Genomic DNA, 19,825 nt, shown 5'->3' on the forward strand with positions numbered 1-19,825 from the left:
CCACACTGTGTCACTATGCCGAATACACGAGCCATTGTCAGCTGTACATCTTGTATTTATCTTCTAGTATAGTTTCTGGAAAGCATTTTGCACTCACTAGGCCATAATGGCAGCATGCAGTCCTAGCTAGCAGCAGAAAGCCTGAGCACCTACACAGCAGTCTCCCATTGTAATGACAGCCTTGTTTCCATAGGAACTGAGGGAGGGAGATTGCAGTTGCAGGCTCCATGAGCTCATGTTCTGTCTGCCTCCCTAGAAGGAGGAGGGAGGGGTCCTTTGCCTGCCTGCCTGTCTGCCATCCAGCCATCCTCAGCATCATCACACAAGCACAGCTGCTGATGTGTGCCTCATCCAGCCATGGATTCAGGATTCAGGCTGCTCAGCTTTCATCTCTGCCCGACTTCAACATGGTAAGCCCTCTCTGTCTTTTATATCATGTCAATGCATTTATATATATATCATTATTTCAATGGACATCAATGGTGCAGCTAGATGTGCTGCTCGCTTGTTATAATTTTCATTATTATTATTATTATTATTATTATTATTTTATTAACATTTTACATAAGCTTCTTTTACGATAGCGACTGTTATATTGGTGATGTGGCGTGAATACACTTGTGGGTTTATGTGCTTGCCAAGATAGCTACACTGGGCCTCACCTTCATTCTCCTCTGAAGACATCCCCAGAGATTCTATGCTAATATGTTATCCGGTCATGTGCAACAATTTTTATTTCAGCTTCAGTATACAGCAGCATTGCAATCAGCACATCGAAACAAGCTGCATTGTAATAAGAAAGGATCTGATAAAGGATTCTGATATTTTAGATTTATGGAAATTACTGACGCATGTATAGACAATCACTATAGGAAGTAAGTGCAGCATCTCAGTGACCTATAAAGAGACCCTTTGCATGCTGAAATATTTTACCCATGTCATATCATCTGCCCTGCAGCTACTGCGGCCATTGAGCTGGCTCGCACTGCGATGGGCCGTCTTTATCTATCCTTTTTAATGGTGTGACATTTTTATGCATTTACTTCCTGATTCATTGAACTAGACGTTTTGACACGCCACTGATATTTTTTACCTTTATTATGGTGACATGCTGCATTAAAATGTGTATATTTGTCATTCAAAAAAATCCATAATGGAAATAAATGCATTTGTTTTTAAAAGGTGTACATTTGTAAGAATGAAAAATAATTATGATACAGTTCTAGCTTTATGGTGCAGATAGAACATACTGTTCTTGGTTACATTGTCCTCTTTGTAGTAGCAAAGCACTTTTGCCTGTCACGTGCTTGCCGTTTACTGGTGCCTATTGATTTGTGCTGTAAATATTGCCTTGGCGGTATGCCATGTATGTGAAGGGGGGCCCTCCTCTATATGCTATTGTGCTATGTGTAGTGTTAGGTAGACATAGTCATTGGATGCTTGGCCTTTTTTTTCTCAATGTAGATGAATAATGAGGTTATATATCGTTTATGATTTTCAGTCTTTTATGGTGTCTTGTGTGATAACAAAACCTTATATGTTATGTGAATTTATTTATGACTTCTAAAATTTAGCTGTGAGCTTTTAGATCTTAAAAGCAGAACTAAAGGCTACAAATAAAAAAATTGAGAACAGGCAGGCTCTTAATTTGCAGAAGAGACATGCAATGTCTCTTCTGCAATATAATTCACTTACCTGCCTGTTTGTAATTGAGCTGCGCATGCGCAGCTCAGTTTACAGTCTGGTTATGTGCCTATGTGCCAGGATGACTGCATAGCTCCCAACTGTCACTGATTTTGAGAGACTGTCCCTGATTTGGAACAAAGTCCCTCTTTCCTCCTCATTTGTCCCTCATTTTGGTCTAATCTATATATTTGTATATAAAATGCACTTTTTATCTTTAAAAAAGCGCTTCCCAATGCTAAACCTTTCATCCAATTTCTAGATTGCTGCGGTTGTAAATTTCAAAAGCCAGTATAAAGTATAGTAGTGGTAAAAGAAAAAGCACTTGTGGGTTTAACTAATCTTTTCTTTTTCGTATAACTCCCCTTTGAGGGGGCATGGCAGGGGGTTGTCCTATGCCTACGTACTTTTTCTAATAGTTTCCCTCATTTCCATCTCTAAAAGTTGGGAGGTATGTAACTGAACTCCTGCACATGCACAGGAGTGAAAGCATACTGCACCTGCCAATTAAGACATCTACAGACTAGCACCCGGAAGAAGTCGGAGCGAAGATGCCGGTGAGGTGTTGGACCATTTGGAGCATAGGTGAGTAATCCTATCTTTAGTTGTACTTTAAAAAGGAACTTCACTCTGCCTGAATCCCCCTGTCCAAGAAAAAAAGGCCTAAAGTAGGGTACATACTATGAGAAAATCATAAGAAAATTCCCGTACATGGCTCATTGTTCAATTTTTCGTATAATGTGTACAAAACTTTCGACATCAGACTCAGACTTTCCAAACCAAAATATCCAAAGGGACAAAAATCAGATACAAAATACTGAGCGTGATCAGAAACAATAAACTACAAAAAAAAAAATCTTTGTCGTGCAAGAATTTACGTACATTATTTCCATCCTCTGTTCCAACTTGCTCTAAAACATCAATGAAAACCAGACGATAGTATACTCATGGGCGTATCATAAGGGGTTGCAGGGGTCACAATCACAACCCCGACCCTATCTCCAGGGGGCCCCTGCAGCCTCCCTGTCAAATTATCATATTCTCCACAAAGTCCAGCTCTGATCTGCCCTAGGGCCCCACAGCCACTCTCCAGTACTGGGCTTCCACTTTGCCTTCCACAGTCCACACCCCTCCATTCTCATTGGCTGGGAAGAAGCTGTGAGCCATTTCCTGAATGAGGAGGAGCACGGGGTGAGAACCACCCAGGATGGGGAAGTGTCTGTGCTGTGCGCTGGTAACATGGAATGGTGACCGAGCTCAACGAGTTAAGAGGAGGAGAGTGCCGTCCTGTAGCCACGATGGGACCGCTGTCTCTGGTAAGGAAAGACACCGCTCAATGTCTCTTAGTCAGCAGCTGGGATTCTCTGTAACCCCCCACCCCATGGGGGATGTCTGCTTACCCCCACTTCCCTGACAACTGGGGAAAAGACACACACCTCCGAGAGGTGACCTTCCCCCAACACCTGCCAACACTGACAGAGAAACCTTCATAAAACTAAAACTAATCCCCTAACACCTCCTGAGGAGCTTCAGTCTCCAGATTTTGAGTCTCATGGTTGCGCCTCCCCCCAAAGCCCCTGACCACCCCCTCTGCCCTGGATGCTATGCCCGGCTGCTGAGCTCCTTTCCCATTACAACGCTCTATACTGCTCCTCCACCGTAGGGCTGAAATCACATTCCTTTACAACACAGCCAGTCAGCCACGATCTGCACAGGGTGTATCAGCCTACTGCAACTACACAGCCGTTCCGACCAGTGTGTAAAGGAATGTGATTTCAGTCCTGTGTAGGGGGGGGGGGGGCAGGAGCTGTGATGGGAAAGGAGCTCTGCCAAGTGACCAGCCTGCGGTGATCCCTGTCCTCTGATGTAAGGAGGAACTCTGGGAACTCTTAAGCCACTTTGAGTATCTTGACGTGTGATCCGTGCATCTGCATGCACAGTGGTCAACGTTTGCATCGGGTCACACACGATTCCAGCTACGCCTCTGAGTATACCCAATTTTCTTATAGTGTGTACCCACCTTAACATTGATCTCTGTCTCAAAATAAAATAAATACATACATTCCCATCACACCTCTTCTTTAGTGCTGCCATCTTTACTGGAGATCAGACTTATGCACAGACATGCTACAAGTCCTTGCCAGGTCTCATAGTAGTGTGACAGACCCCTCGTGACATATCTGCACATGCCCTACATCTCACAAACAGCTATTTTGAAGCTATATTTATTTATTCATTGTACTTGTATAGCACAGTTAAAAGAGGAACTTATAAAAATTTGTAAAGTTCCACTTTAAGGTAATTATATTCTTCCATAGAGGGCTATAGGCAGTGTGTCTGCCATCTTTAGAATGAATCCCATGGTAAAGTCCATTCTTAATGAAGGGGATGTTTATTGTACTAAGGTTATTGAAAGATGTTTGTTATTAGTTACTGCACTTTGCTCCTCTGTGTCGTACTAGCGAAGATTAAAAACTATCAACAAAAACATAATGTCAAATGATCGGTATTTTTGGCTGTGATTGTGCTGGCCATCAATCAATGCTGAAAGTTTGCAGTTTAATGTGGTTATGAAGCCTAAACATTTTTTAACCTAATGCATTCCTTGCAAACACAGCTTTACCTTATTTACTAGTTAACAATAAAGTTGATGATTAATCTGCTTATGGTTCTTCCCTTCCCTCTTATCGACAAGCTAATTAGGTTTTATTGAATTTTTGTTTTTGTTTTAATTATGTAGCCCCCCCTTTCTCTGGGCTGATGCCTGAGGAGGTGCTGCTAGATGAAGCTTTGCTGTTAGGTCCTGTTTTGGGGCCTAACGTGTGCTGAAGTGGCCCTGACTGGTCTGGAGGAAGTTGTATCAAGGAGTATACCCAGGGGAGGCCCCTTGCTGAATAGAGGCAAGAAGAAGGCTGATCTGGTGATGGTGACTCACTTGGAGGATGCACGGAAATCTGGGAATGTGTTTACAGAGTTGCCAGATTGGCTTAAATATTCTGACACTGTGAAGCTGGACATTGATCTGGAACATCTGTAAGTGATCTGCTGTGGTATCTGGGATCCCTAACCCTCGCCTCCTTAACCGTTCTGCAATAAAACTTTAAAAAGACAAAAGTGACTGGCACCCAATATTCTCTCTCGGTCTCCTTGTTTTAGCCATGGACAGCCCTGGCCTGCCCCTGCCTCTGGAGGTGCTATTGGGTGCCTGAGGGGTGCTACAATTACATACCTTATTTCAGACCCTATGATGTCATGACTGGCTTTTCTATGCAACACAGGCAGATCTTGGCTGGGTAGAGAGACCAGCAGGAGACTGCTCTCAGACCACCCTAGGTAATGCCCACATGTGATGCTGAGCCTCCATTATTAAAGGAGCTAAAATCCAATTAATGAAAGGGATGGGCTGGGCAAAGTCAGGCTGGGGAGGAAAGGGCTACATGATACATCCACCAACTAGGAAATGTGGTGGGCTCTATCTCACTTGCTGCAGCTTCTAATGCACACTGTGAGAAGCTCACAGTGAAATCAGAGTAACAATTTCCATACAGGAGAAGAGCCTGTACAAGACTGAATGAAAGGCTGGGGACCAAATAAATCTTTCTAAATGGCCTCTGATCCTAGTAAAAAAGCTTGCTGTGTATGGAACTTGTTTACTTCCAATTGGTGCGCCCACAAATGAAAAGCAAAAATTGTTTAAAAAAAAGCACCTTTCACTTTGTGTATTTATACAAGAATTTAATGACTAGTCTGGTTGGTCAGCTTTAAAGAGTGTCTCTAGCCCAACCATTTTTTGATAGAGAAAGGAATGGTTAAAATCTCTGTGTGGGTGTTTTTGGTGGTCTCTGTGAGATTTAAGAGGCTTCCCTTCACTTTTTTTCTTCATAGATAAAACAGGAAATTTCTCCACATAAAGGGGAATGCCCAGATTAGACCAGATCACGTGTCTCCATTGAAAAAATGTCATTAGATCCTGTTCTGGTGACAAATGTTAAAGAGGAAGTAAAGTACCATGTATTGTTTGTACCTATAAGCCCTGTAAGATTGGGGTTATTAGACTCCAGCGATAGATGCATTTTCCAGTGAGTACGCCAGTCTGGAACTGAGGGCCAAATCTTCAAAGGAGATACGCAGGCGGAACTGCTGTTCAGCCTGCGTATCCCTGTGGCTATCTTTGGAAACGATCCTCAGAAGGATTTTTCCAAAGATAGTCAGAAGATCCGACATCTGTAAGACACTTACACTGTCGGATCTTAGGATGCAGTAACGCATCCGCCGCTGGGGGCATTTCGAGTCGAAATGCCGCTTTGCGTATGCAAATGAGGACTTAGGCAGATCCACAAAGCTTTTTAGCTTTGTGTTTTCTGCGTAAGTTACGTTTTGCATATGTAAAAGTAGGGATGCTTTTACAAGGCCTAAACTGTTTAGACCTTGTAAAAACAAACCTTTTTTTCGATCGACGCGTTTTTTTTTTAATTTTTAATTTTTTTTTCCGGCGCATATTTTTTTTTTTACCCGACGCAACTTTATTGTCCCATCGCGATCCACAAAGCCCGGCGTAAAGTACGTTCGCGCGATGCACGTCGGGAAAAATGACGTCACACGCATGCGCCGAACGTCCGGCGCGGGAGCGCGCCTCATTTGAATAGGAATCGCCCCCTCGAGCAGACGACCGCCTTGCGACGGAGGCACTTAGGTTACACGGCGTGTAATTTCTAGGTAAGTGCTTTGTGGATCGGGCACTTAGGTAGAAATTTAACGCCTGTGTAACTTAACTGCTGAAAGTTAAGTTAGGCAGGTTTTTTTGAGAATTTGGCCCTGAGTTTTTAAGGGCCTGGTAGCCCACTTTTATTTAAAACACAAAAGTTCATAAATACAATAGCAGCCCTCGCAGGGGGTTCCACCATTCCTGTATCTTGCCAAATCAACAGTTTAGCCGCCTGGCTGTCACACTTGCTATCTGGCTGTTTCAGGCCTTTGGCCTAGGCCCCAGTTTTGTTCCTCAGAACACACAGTTTCCTAGAGATAAGCTCAAACCTCGCTTACTTCTGTCAGCATCTTGCTGCTCCATCATTAGTGACATCTGCCTCCTGCAGACATGCACACACAGCCTCTGGCTCCACTCAGAGGGATTTTGGGAATTCACCTGATTCCCGGGACAGACTTCCTGTCTGTAGGGTGGGGCCCTGAGCTATAGTCAGGTCACAACTAAATAGCTGAACACACAGCTGTGTAATTAGTGTGTCTTTCTCTCCAACAAATGGCGTAAACCAGCAATCTTTCCCATAGCACAGAGTCCCACCCTCACAGCCCCTATAGATGCTGTAAATATCTCCTATACATGTGCTATTTAGGAAAAATGTACTGTATATGTAACCGATTAAGTGATCGGCACATGCGCTCTGAAGGACCGGCCTCCCCTGCCATTTCTTCAGAACCCTGTGCCATATGACCAGTGGCTCCCATATACATGCGGATGCCAGATGTGGCCTCCAACAGTGATGAGGAGGACTTTGTTTGCAGGTAAGTTTAACATAATGTGCTAGTATGTGATGCATACTAGCACATTATGCCTCTACATTTGCAGGCTAGGGAGAAAAAAATGCATTTTACTTCCTTTTTTAATTTTAGATTTTTAATCGCTTTCTGAATACCAGGTCCAATAAAGAGAGTAAAACTCGGCAAAGACACAGACAGCAAATAAAACTTGACAAGGGTTCTAACTATTCTCTTTTACATAAAGACCATAGTGTTTTGAACTTGTTCTACTCAGAAAACATAGTCACATGTTCAGCAATTCAGCAGTATTTTCTGGGGATCCGCTGCTCCCCACCAAGTCACATGTCATGCTCTTCTAATGTCATCAGGGAGCCAGCTGTATCTTCCAGATGCCCCCACCGAAGACGCACATGCGCTGAGGTGCGTCATCACAGGGCTATCTGCAAAAACTAGGAAGAGACAGTTATTATTATTTTTATTATACAGGATTTATATAGCGCCGACAGTTTACACAGCACTTTACAACTTAAGGGTAGACAGTACAAATACACTTTAATACAGTAGGAATCAGAGGGCCCTGCTCATTAGAGCTTACAATCTAAGAGGAAGGGTCAAGTGATACAAGAGTTAATAACTGAGGGAGATGTGCTGATAGAGAAAATAAATGTACTGTTATTAGGTGGGGGCCAGATAGACTTATCTGAAGAGATGGGTTTTCAGGGATCATCTGAACATAGACAAAGTAGGAGACAGTCGGACAGATTGGGGTAGAGCATTCCAGAGGATGGGAGAGGCTCGGAAGAAGTCCTGGAGGTGAGCATGGGATGAGGTGACAAGGGTGCTAGAGAGCAGGAGGTCTTGGGAGGAGCGAAGAGGATGATTTGGTTGGTATTTTCAGACCAGGATAGAGATTTAGCTGGTTGTGGATGGCTTTGTAAGTTACTGTTTTGCCGCGTACTCACGATCGGAAATTCCGACAAGAAAAGTTCGAAGTGAGCTTTTGGTCGGAAATTCCGACCGTGTGTAGGCTCCATCAGACTTTTTCTGTCGGAGCTTCCGACAGCAAAAATTTGCGAGCTGGTTGTCAAGTTTTCCAACAAGAAAAGTTCTTGTAGGAATTAATTCGACGCATGCTCGGAATCATTGAACTTCCTTTTTCTCCACGTTCTTGAGGGTCAGAATTTTGTGCGACCGTGTGTATGCAACACAAGTTTGAGCCAAACTCAGAATTTCCGACCGTGTATACGCGGCATTAGTATTTTGATTTGTTATTAGTTATTTTTATTTATTTGTCCACTCTTCTTTGCAAAAACACTCCAAATCTGTCAGATTGCGAAGGCATCTCCTGTGCACAACCCTCTTCAGATCACCCCACAGATTTTCAATCGGATTTAGGTCTGGGCTCTGGCTGGGCCATTCCAAAACTTTAATCTTCTTCTGGTGAAGTCATTCCTTTGTTGATTGATTTGGATGTATGTTTTGGGTAGTTGTCATGCTCAAAGATGAAGTTCTTCTTCATGTTCAGCTTTCTGGCAGAAACCTGAAGGTTTTGTGCCAAAATTGACTGGTATTTGGAACTGCTCATAATTCCCTCTACCTTGACTGTTCCAGCTGAAGAAAAACAGCCCCAAAGCACGGTGCTGCCACCGCCATGCTTCACTGTGGGTATGGTGTTCTTTTGGTGATGTGCAGTGTTGTTTTTGCACCAAACATATCTTTTGGAATTATGACCAAAAAGTTCAACTTTGGTTTTATTAGACCATAACATATCAGATGTGTTTTTGCAAAATTTAGCTGTCTTGGATGTTTTTCTTTGTAAGAAAAGGCTTCCGTCTTGCCACTCAACCATATAGCCCAGACATAGGACGAATACGGGAGATTGTTGCCACATGTACCACACAGCCAGTACTCGCCAGATATTCCTGCAGCTCCTTTTAATGTTGCTGTAGGCATCTTGGCAGCCTCCCTGACCAGTTTTCTTCTCGTCTTTTCATAAATTTTGTGGTAAAGTTCAGTTATTGGTAATGTCATTGTTGTGCCATATTTTCTCCACTTGATGTTGACTGACTTCACTGTGTTCCAAATAAATAACTACTGACACCGTCCACTTCTCTACTGACACCACCCATTGCCCTACTGATATGATCCATGGCCAACCTCCTCCCCCCAAAAAGAATTGTGAAAAAAATATGTAATTGTAAAAAAAAGAAATAAATATATTTGTACCAAATATATGAATAAAAATAAATAAAAAACTACTGACACTGTCCACTGCACTACTGACACCGTCCAGCCATAACTGTCCGCAGCAACCCCCAACCACAGCACTATAAAAAAAATATAAAAAAAAAAAAGGAATACAAATAAAACGGTAATAAATAATAATACAAAAAAACTACTGACACCATATACTGCTCTACTGACACCGCCCACTGCCTTACAAAATGTTTGTAAAAAAATAATACAAAAATAAAATTGTAAAAAGTAATACAAAAATAAAATAATAAACAAAAAAATGGTCACTGTCTATTGCTCTACTGACACTATTCACTGCCCTACTCACACCATCCTGCACATACTACACACCACTATACACTCCACACTCTTCTCCTGCACATACTACCCACTGCCATATACTCTGCACTCCTCTCCCTTAGCTGATCATTATATTAGTGTCACAGTTTATGTCAGTGTCAGTTAGGCAAACCATAGATGATTAGAATCTTGCCTGGTTTAGCAGGGACCAGCTAAGATTCAAACCATCTATGGGTGCACCCCTGAACTCTGTACATGGAGCACCCCTGAACTCTGCAGTCTGTACATAGAGCACCTTGATGCTTCTTTGGTAAGAATAAAATACAAAATATGCATTGAAAAGTTTTTTCTCTATCTTATTGTCTTAACTTTTGGTAGTCATATCCCCAAAAGAAGTATCTTTTTTTTATTTATTTTTTATCTCATGTATGAAATGCGAGAAATAACGTATATATCATACAATCATTCCATAAACACATACCACATACACTGCATATATAATTTGAGGAAAATAAAATAGTTTACCATTTTCCAATTAAAAAAAAAAAAAAGAAAATATGTCCTTGGATTTCATTTTAAAAATCTGGTCACCTTTATCTAAACATTTCAAATGTCACCTCTCCCGGGAAGATTCACACATTTCAGATTATCGTAACAGGGATTTTCTCCAGCAAGATGGTTTACAATAATACTTGTTCAAATACCCCCTATTACCCAAATATTTCTAGTTTCGAAAGGGCACAGCCAATTAAAAAAACAGTAGAGGAGAAGATCTTAAGGTTAAAAGGGAGGATGAGGAGGCACAGGAAATTATTTTATAGTTTAGGACTCCTGCTGCCAGTCTGAAGATTTGTAAGGTACAGAATGATTTCTGCCTTTTCTATATTTCCCCTGACAATCCCCTCTCTTCATGTGGTTTACTGTGTTAAACTGGTAGAAATACTCAGCATGATCTCTACTTTTATTAAAATCCAAGTGATGCTGATTTATTATACACTATACCGGAGAACCTGGTGCAATCAGTTGATGGTAAAGCAACCCTTTCAGAAAATAAAAAAAGCCTTAAAGACGTTTTATCTATCTTTCCTGCTGCCTGTGCCACCAAAAAGCCATTTGATTCAGAAGAAATTCATAGGAAAACTGACACTTCCAGAAGTGTCAATTGCTTTTCCTGGTTCCTCCTGCTTCTGTAATGAGAGGTCAGAGGAGGGATTCAGTTATGCCCCGTACACACAAGCGTTTTCCAGTCGGAAAAAAAAAACGATGGTTTTCTCGACGGGATTCCTCTCAAGCCTGCCTTGCATACACAAGGTGACACAAAAGTTTGGTGAACTTTTCACTGCCAAGAACGCAGTGACGTACAACACTAGGACGAGCCAATAAAATGAATCAGTCGACCTGATTCTGAGCATACCCGTTTTTTTTTTGCACGTTGAAATTGCATACAAACAAACGGTTTTCCCGCTAAGACCCTGCTCTCTTTTCCCCAGAAGTTTTCCTATTGGAAAAAGTCAGATGGAGCATACACACGGTCAGGATTCCAAGCCAAAAGCTCCTATCTGACTTTTTCCGACGGGAAAACCGGTTGTGTATACGGGGCATAAGAGTTGTGGGCGACCCAGGCCGGGAGATTGACACCCCTGGAAGTGTCGGTATCAGTACCAACTTCAGCAAGACATTGCTACTGAATGGAATTCCATTCTGATGTCCAGAGCCGTGGAAAAAGATACCAATCCAGAAATGCTAATTCACTCCTGAAACAGATTTCTCCATCCACACAAAAAAGGTGAACCTCTCCGGGAAATTGGTTGAAATTTAGTCGGTCCCTGCTACACTGCCCGAATTTCACGTATGGCCATCTTAACACATGACTTTTACAGCTTTTTCACATTTGTAAATGTCATTGCACATGCACCCTAATGTGGTATTTTATGCAACTTTAGTATTGTGGTGTGCCGCAGCAGGCAACTGTACTTGTGAATGTGTGTGTTCTAAGTCAGGGCTCAAAATTTCAAGTCCTGAGCTACTAGCCAGGCCTCAAGAGTTACTCGCCACCAGTTGCCCCACCTAATTCATATACTGCCCTGCGCCTAATTGCACCCGTAAACACGCCCTCGTAGATTATCTCATGGAATGACACTGTTAAATGTTTTATGCAGAATCAAGTTACAAAATTAAATATTACCAACAACAACTTTAACAAAATGGGACAGGGCACTGGGGGCAGACCAGAGGGACAGGGCACTGGGGGCAGACCAGAGGGACAGGGCACTGGGGTCAGACCAGAGGGACAGGGCACTGGGTCAGACCAGAGGGACAGGGCACTAGAACTGGGTCTCTTCCCCATTCTCTTGCTGTCTCCTCTGCAACTCCCATCCATCCTCTCTCTCTCTCTCCCATTCATCTCATCATCAGGAGCCTGTGTGTGCGGCTCCACGCTTGCATGTCCCCACTTCCCCCTTTTATTCTGGCTGGCTTGTAGTGAGTCGAGGAGGTGCAGCACAGCGGGAGGGAGTACAATCCAGCGCTGAGATCCACACAACTGCACAGCCATTGACACCATAGCACAGCACACATTGACACCGCACAGCACACATGGAGACCAGTCTGCTCACAGTGCTCAGGCTGAACTGCTGGACACTTACATAGAGCACCAGGAGAAGAAAACTGTACAAACTGGAAGGCTGCCGCTGTCATGTCAGGGCAACTTTCAGTGAGCGCTGCACCGGAGTGGTAATTTTTGCAATCCTCCACCTCACTCATTACTTTCTGCTCTCCAGCTACATTGGTCGGGGGAGGGGGGGCAGGCTCAGAGAGGTCATACTGTTAGGTCCCATGGCTTAAAGCGGTGGTTCCCCCTTAAAACAAATTTCTAACAATGCATTCGGACGACTGCTTACACTGCGGGTAGGCTGGCTTTTTTTTTTTTTCCGTACATAATGAGAATTGTAAGGAGAGCTCCTGTGTACTGCTCTGCCTGTGCGTGGCTCACCAGACTACTTTTCCCGAGCATGCACCTTTCCTCTTCGGCCGCCAATCTCATCGGGACTCTAAGTGTAGGCACAGATTGGAGGGAGATTGGTCATGTAGCCCTGTCATCACTCGCCCCCAGCTTAAATCCACTCGCCAAATGCTAGTAGGCGAGTGGAAATTTTGAGGGCTGTTCTAAGTGAACACGACACAACATCAAACTGGGGGGGGGGGGGGGGGCGATTTACTGAAACTGAAGCAGCAGTGCATAGTAACCAATCAGCTTCTAGTTTCAGCTTATATGTCCAAAGCATATCTATGGTCAAAATGTAAAATCGTATATTCATTTCCACATTCTATTTCAATTATTTCTAGCCTACTCCTAATACTTTGAATAATCTTGACGTTTCTAAACTTTTTTTGTGAAGATCCCCACACATTCACTTCCTTGAATTGTATGACACATATTCACTATGCTCTGTTAATAGGCATTGCTGTGTCACACATTTCACAGAGCCTGCCTTCTGACCTTCAGAGATGCTGAGAGAAGGAGTTTCAGGAGGCGGAATCAGTATAGAATCACTGCTTGCACGAGGTATGCAGTCCCTAGAAATTGAAAGTAAACAGAGAGGGGAAGGTGCAAAGCATGCAGGAAATCAAGGAAGTTGTGGATCAAAAGGAGATTTTTCAAGTAAGCTTGTATTGGATTGCCAAAAATAGCTATTGTTCGCATTGCTATTACAATGCTAATGTTATCCCCTTCCCCCCAAGCGTACACACAGATGCGTCCTCGGCTTTCGGGGGTTATACCGGGATGATGCCCGCAGCTGCCGGTATCAATTTTTAGAGCGGGCAATCAGCTTTCCAGGGATAATAATTGTTATGGGACACCCCCCCCCCCCCTAGGGTGACCACATTTCCAAACTACCATTCAGGGACACCCTCCCTTCCCAAAAATCAGCTTGTGCTGTAACAAATCACAGCACAGTGATTGGACACAAGAGGCAGGATTTATGATTTCTCCAATCACAGGCAGGGGGCAGGATTGTGCTCCTTCAGGCATTCCCGGCCAGGACAAGTACTGTCAGTGAGTAAAGCAGTGATGTGGTGGCCTCAGATTGTCGGGGGGGGAGTTGTATGTGTCAGTTTCATTCCGGGACACTGTATTGTCCTGGAATGAATGTGCCCGGGACAGACCTGCAAAATGCCCGGGACACGTGGTCACCCTACCCCCCCGCCGATCTTACCGGGCCTCCCATCCCACCGGGAGACCCGATCCACGATGTGCCACTTCTGGCACCTAGAGATAGACTGCCACGAAGCTGGACGCGGCTTTGTTCCAGTATCCTGAATGTAAACACGGAAGCAACGTCACTTACAGGTTTTTTAAAGTGCCCCCTTCACCACGAGCTTGCGCAGCAAACAAAACTCATACGGAAATCGCGCCTGCATATGTAAATGGTATTCAAATCTTACATGTGTGGTATCGCCCAATCTCGGGGTGTCATTAACAGTTTATTGACACCCGCATGGGCTGCTCAATCAAAAATGCCCGGGCCTATTTTTTGTCCCAGTCCGGGCCTGATAGCACCTCATGGCAAAGAACTCTCTAATGGCGCATACACACAATCGGACATTCCGACAACAAAACCGTGGATTCCGACAGAATGTTGGCTCAAACTTGTCTTGCATAAACACGGTCACACAAATGTTGTCTGAAATTCCAATCGCCAAGAAGTTGGTCACGTATAACACTAACACTACGACAAGCCAAGAAAAATTAAGTTCAATGATTTCGAGCATGCGTCGAATTGATTCCGAGCATGCGTAGAACTTTTGTGCGTCGGAATTGCATACAGATGATCAGAATTTCTGACAGGAACTTCTTGCCGTCGGAAAAATAGAGAACCAGCTCTCAAACATTTGTTGTCGGAAATTCCATCGATAGAGCATACACACGGTCGGAATATCCGACCAAAAGCTCACATCGAACATTTGTTGTCAGAAATTCCGATCGTGTGTACGCGACATTAGGATGTGAAATAAATGATTGTTGCTCTACATAAAGATGGCCTAGACTATAAGATTGCCAAGACCCTGAAACTGAGCTGCAGAGCGGTCGCCAAGACTATACAGCGGTTTAACAGGACAGTGCCATGGTCGACCAAAGAAGTCTCAGCGTCATATCCAGAGGTTGTTTTTGGGAAATAGACGTATGAGTGCTGTCAGCATTGCTGCAGAGGTTGAAGGGGTGGGTGAGTCAGCCTGTCAGTGCTCATACCATACGCTGCACACTGCATCAAATTGGTTTGCATGGCTGTCCCAGAAGAAAGCCTCTTCGAAAGATGATGCACTAAGGACATGGATTACTGGAACCATGTCCTGTGGTCTGATGAGACTAAAATATATTTATTTGGTTCAGATAGTGTCAAGCATGTGTGGTGGCAACCAGATGAGGACCATAAAAACAAGTGTGTCTTGCCTACAGTCAAGCATGGTGGTGGTAGTGAATGGTCTGGGGCTGCATGAGTGCTGCCAGCACTGGGGAGCTACAATTCATTGAGGGAACCATGAATGTCAACATAAACTGTGACATACTGAAGCAGAGCATGATCCCCTCCCTTTGGAGACTGGGTCGCAGGGCAGTATTCCAACATAATGACCCCAAACACACCTCCAAGAAGACCACTGCCTTGCTAAAGAAGCTGAGGGTAAAGGTGATGGACTGGCCAAGCATGTCTCCAGACCTAAACCATATTGATTATCTGTGGGGCATCCTCAAACAGAAGGTGGAGGAGTGCAAGGTCTCTAACATCCACCAGCTCTGTGATGTCATCATGGAGGAGTGGAAGAGGACTCCAGTGGCAACCTGTAAAGCTCTGGCCCTGCCCAAGTGGGTTAAGACAGTGCTGGAAAATAATGGTGGCCACACAAAATATTGACACTTTGGGCCGATTTTGGACATTTTCACATAGGGGTGCACTCACTTTTGTTGCCAGCGGTCTAGACATGAATAGCTGTGTGTTGAGTTATTTTGAGGGACAGCAAATGTACACTCATTACTTTACATGTAAATACATTATACAATTTACATTATACAATGTAAATATTTACATTACAATATTTACACTAATGTGAGGGGTGTACTCACTTTTGTGAGATACTGTGAATATACATCTATATATAGATGTTTATCTATATATATCTTTTTCTATGAATGTTCCTCGAGTAGACCCTGAACGTTTGCAATGCCAAAATTCTCTGCAAAACTGACAAATCGCACCACGCTTCTTCAGGTGCCATTTATTTTCAATGGCACCTAAACACAGTTGCAAATCTATGGTGATTGTTACGCGATAAATTGCGCTGCAATCGTGGCAAACCGCAGTTAGTGTTGGGTTTTGGAGTACATGCATTAGGGTATAAAACCTTGAGCCTTTATAACCACTTTGAGCCTGGGTTCACAATTGTGCGATAATTTTTTTTTACCAAAAATATGTAGAATACATATTGGCCTAAACGGATGAATAAATAAAAAATTGGAGGGCTATTTATTGTAGCAGAAAAATTAAAAATGTATTTCAAAGTTGGCGCTCTTTTTGTGTTTGTTTATATCACAACAAATAAAAACCACAGAGGTGATCAAATACCACCAAAAGAAAGCTCTGTTGGTGGGAAAAAAAGGACATCATTGTTTTCTGGATACAGTGTCGCACGATCACGCTATTGTCAGTTAAATCGAAGCAGTGCCGTATCGCATAAAATGGCCTGGTCATTAAGAGGGGCAAACCTTCCTGGGGCTGAAGTGGTTAGGACTTGTTCATTGTACTGGGCTAATCATTTAGGTCCGTTCACAGCATAGAAGAAAAAAGCGTTTCCACTTTGCGATTTTGTGGAGCAATATGCATGTGATTTTGCGTGTTGATTAGGGCCAGTCCATGCATGTGGCCTGCACAGGTTCTGTGCTATTTTTTATTTTATTTTTAACAAAAGAGCTGTATTATTGGAAAATTATGTTGGGTTGTTCCCTTCAGAAAGACTGCACAGGTTTTCTGTGGATCCCCATGCAGGCAGGTTCTTTCATGTCACTTATGCCGCGTACACACGGTAGTTTTTCGGCATGAAAAAAACGACGTTTTTAAAAAGTCATTTAAAATGATCTTGTGTGGGCTTCACATCGTGTTTCAGCTTCTGAAAAACAAAAAATTCGAACATGCTGCATTTTTTAACGTCGTTTTTTAAAATGACGTTTTTCCGGTTGTAAAAAATTATCGTGTGTGGGCTAAAACGACGTTTTAAACCCGCGCATGCCCAGAAGCAAGTTATGAGACGGGAGCGCTCTTTCTGGTAAAACTACCATTCATAATGAAGTAAGCACATTCATCACGCTGTAACAGACAAAAAAGCGCAAATCGTCTTTTACTAACAAGGAATCAGCTAAAAGCAGCGCAAAGGCGGATAGAACTTCCCCTTCAGAGTGCCGTCGTACGTGTTGTACGTCACCGCGTTTTGTTCATCATTTTTCAAAAACGATGGTGTGTGGGCAACATCGTTTTTAATGATGAAGTTGGAAAAACTTTGTTTTTTGGACATGCTGAAAACGTGTTTTTTTTTTCATGCCGAAAAACGACCGTGTGTACGCGGCATTAGGATTCAATGGCTGCACAGACACAGCCGCTGCTCCCAATTTGACATCCGTGCAGGTGCATGGCCTAGAACGCACACTGTCTGCGTTCAGGGTTGTGCACCCGCACAGCTGTAAACTTGAGAGCAGCGGCTGTCTCCGTGCAGCCGCTGCATCTCAGTTGACATGAATGGAACCGTCTGCATGGGAATTCACAGAACACCTGTGTATTCCAGTTGCGGTAAACACGGCCCTCACACGGGCGTAAGCTGTAGTTCATCCATGTGAATGAGGTCTTAATGGAATATAATTATTTACTGAATAAGCACATACTCATGTGAGTTTTGTTACCCTTCCAAATGACTTCCCCTGCTTAACACACTTTGTTTCACATTGCCTCCTTGCTTAGTAGAAGCATGCTAGTGAAACAAGGTCACTATTATATGACCTCTTTTTTACCTCAAGGCACGGATTATTATGGAAGCTGAATACAAACACAATGCTTCAGGAAGATTTCTAATTGTTGCCATAGTAATTGAAACGATAAAATGGAAGACTGATGTCTCTTGAGAGTTGCAAGAGCAGCAGTGAATGGCATCATGTGTGCCTTTTTTCCTTTCTTACAGCTGTCAGTTTCCGCATATACTGAGATTGCTTTGTAATGGTGTACTCTGCGCCTTGTTAATGAGAACTTCCTGGTTCTGATGTACTTAGAATTCAGGCTTTTTCTTGGCAGTGTTGGCCTAGTGATGGTCAGTGTGGTTACAGGTGCAGTGATGACTTTTTTCGTTCCAAATTTTTTTTATTTTGGAAACATTGAATAACAGATACAGTATATCTAACAAAATTATTAGAATATAATACTGAAGTATAGATGATGCAAGTACAAATGTTATTTAAATATTAGAATTTAACTAAACCTTGACCATAACTTCAATTATGCATTGATAACAAATACTGTATTATAAATAAAAAGCATGAGTTGAGAAAGGTAGTAGTTCTTGAAGGAACAAGGGGAAAGAAAGTAATAAGAAGAAAAAAGGTAAATTGGAAGGAAAGAGGACAGAACTCAGAAGGCAAATTTTGTGTATACATTTAGTTTGTTGAAAATCCATGAAAGAGTATTAATCACCATGACGAGAGTACTCGATTATCAAAATTGCCCGGCATGTAATATTTAATCCATGGTTTCCATATGTTGTCAAATTTCTTCATATTATTATCTAAAGCATTTTAGCATGTATAAAAGATTGATTCATTCTGAAGCCCTGTACACATGATCGGATATCTGATGGAATCTAATCCGATGGATTTCTTCGTCGGATATCCAATGAAGCTGACTTTCATCGGTCTTGCCTACAGACCATCGGTCAAATATCCGACCGTGTCCAAACGCGGTGATGTAAAACACCACAACGTGCTGAGAAAATGAAGTTCAATGCTTCCGAGCATGCGTCCACTTGATTCTGAGCATGCATGGATTTTTGACCGATGGACTTCCACACAGACGATCGTTTTCTTAAATCGTTTTTTTTATCCATAGGAAAAATTTAAAACATGTTCTATTTTTTTTAACCGATGGAAAACAAATTGATGGGGCCCACACGATCGGTTTGACCGATGAAAACAGTCCATCGGTCTGTTTTCATCGGACAAACCGATCGTGTGTACAGGGCTTCAGTTCGGTTTCTGCAATGTTCACAACAGATGTTTTCCATGCGTTAGCTATTGTCTGCTTTGCGGCTATCAGGAACGAAAGGAATAGCTTAAATTGATTTTGGGTAAGAGATACTGGTTTTACATTGAGAAGAGCTGACATTGGATCTGGCAAAACAGAACAGTCAAATAATTTTGAGGCTATCAGAAAGACCTTTTCCTAAAATGTGTGCAAGATAGGACACTTCCACCAAATGTGCATGTATGTACCTTGTTCCGGACAGCCGCGAAAACAGAGGTGTTATTAGCAAATTTTGTTATGCTAGTAGGAAACAAATACCATTGTGTGAGTACCTTATATGATGTTTCAACCGCCAATATGTTTGTGGAAGAAGATTTAGCATTAGACCAGTTATTAGACCAAATCATGGGATCAATCCTACAATCAAGATCTTTTTCCCCCTTAGCAACATATGAAAGTGAAATTGTATTTGATTTAGTGATCAATTGGGAATATATTATTGAAATGCGACCTTTAGCATGTGGTTCTTTTAGACAAATTCTTTCAAATGGAGAGATAGGCCCAGATTCACAGAGAGTAAGGCGCACATTACGCAGCCGTAGGGCAAACACTGTACGCTACGCCAACGCAGCGCCAGTGCTCCCAACGCTGCGCCAGCGTGGCATGGGTTTCGAAGGCGCACGTCGGCGTAGGTGGAAGTGGGCGTGAACCCATGCAAATGAGGCGTGACCCCATGCAAATGATGGGCCGAGCGCTAGACAGGTACGTATCACGAACTGCGCATGCGCCGTGACGTGGATGCAAGCCTCACAACCACGCCGGCACAACTGCCTAAGCTA

The 19,825-nt window shown here is 43.0% G+C and overlaps 1 protein-coding gene across 2 annotated transcripts in view; it reads left to right on the forward strand.

Annotated features, from left to right (window-relative positions):
- Positions 1-243: 243 nt before the first annotated feature.
- JAKMIP2 (janus kinase and microtubule interacting protein 2) overlaps positions 244-19,825 on the forward strand; it is a 164,430-nt gene continuing 144,848 nt past the window's right edge. Inside the window, exon 1 of one of the 2 annotated variants that reach the window (XM_040344561.1) lies at positions 244-410. The gene's annotated coding sequence lies outside the window, so the exon portion shown is untranslated. The remainder of the gene's footprint in view (positions 411-19,825) is intronic. The other variant, XM_040344559.1, reaches the window with a different exon arrangement.

This window comes from Rana temporaria, chromosome 3 (genome assembly GCF_905171775.1).
Source record: "Rana temporaria chromosome 3, aRanTem1.1, whole genome shotgun sequence".
NCBI lineage: Eukaryota > Metazoa > Chordata > Amphibia > Anura > Ranidae > Rana > Rana temporaria.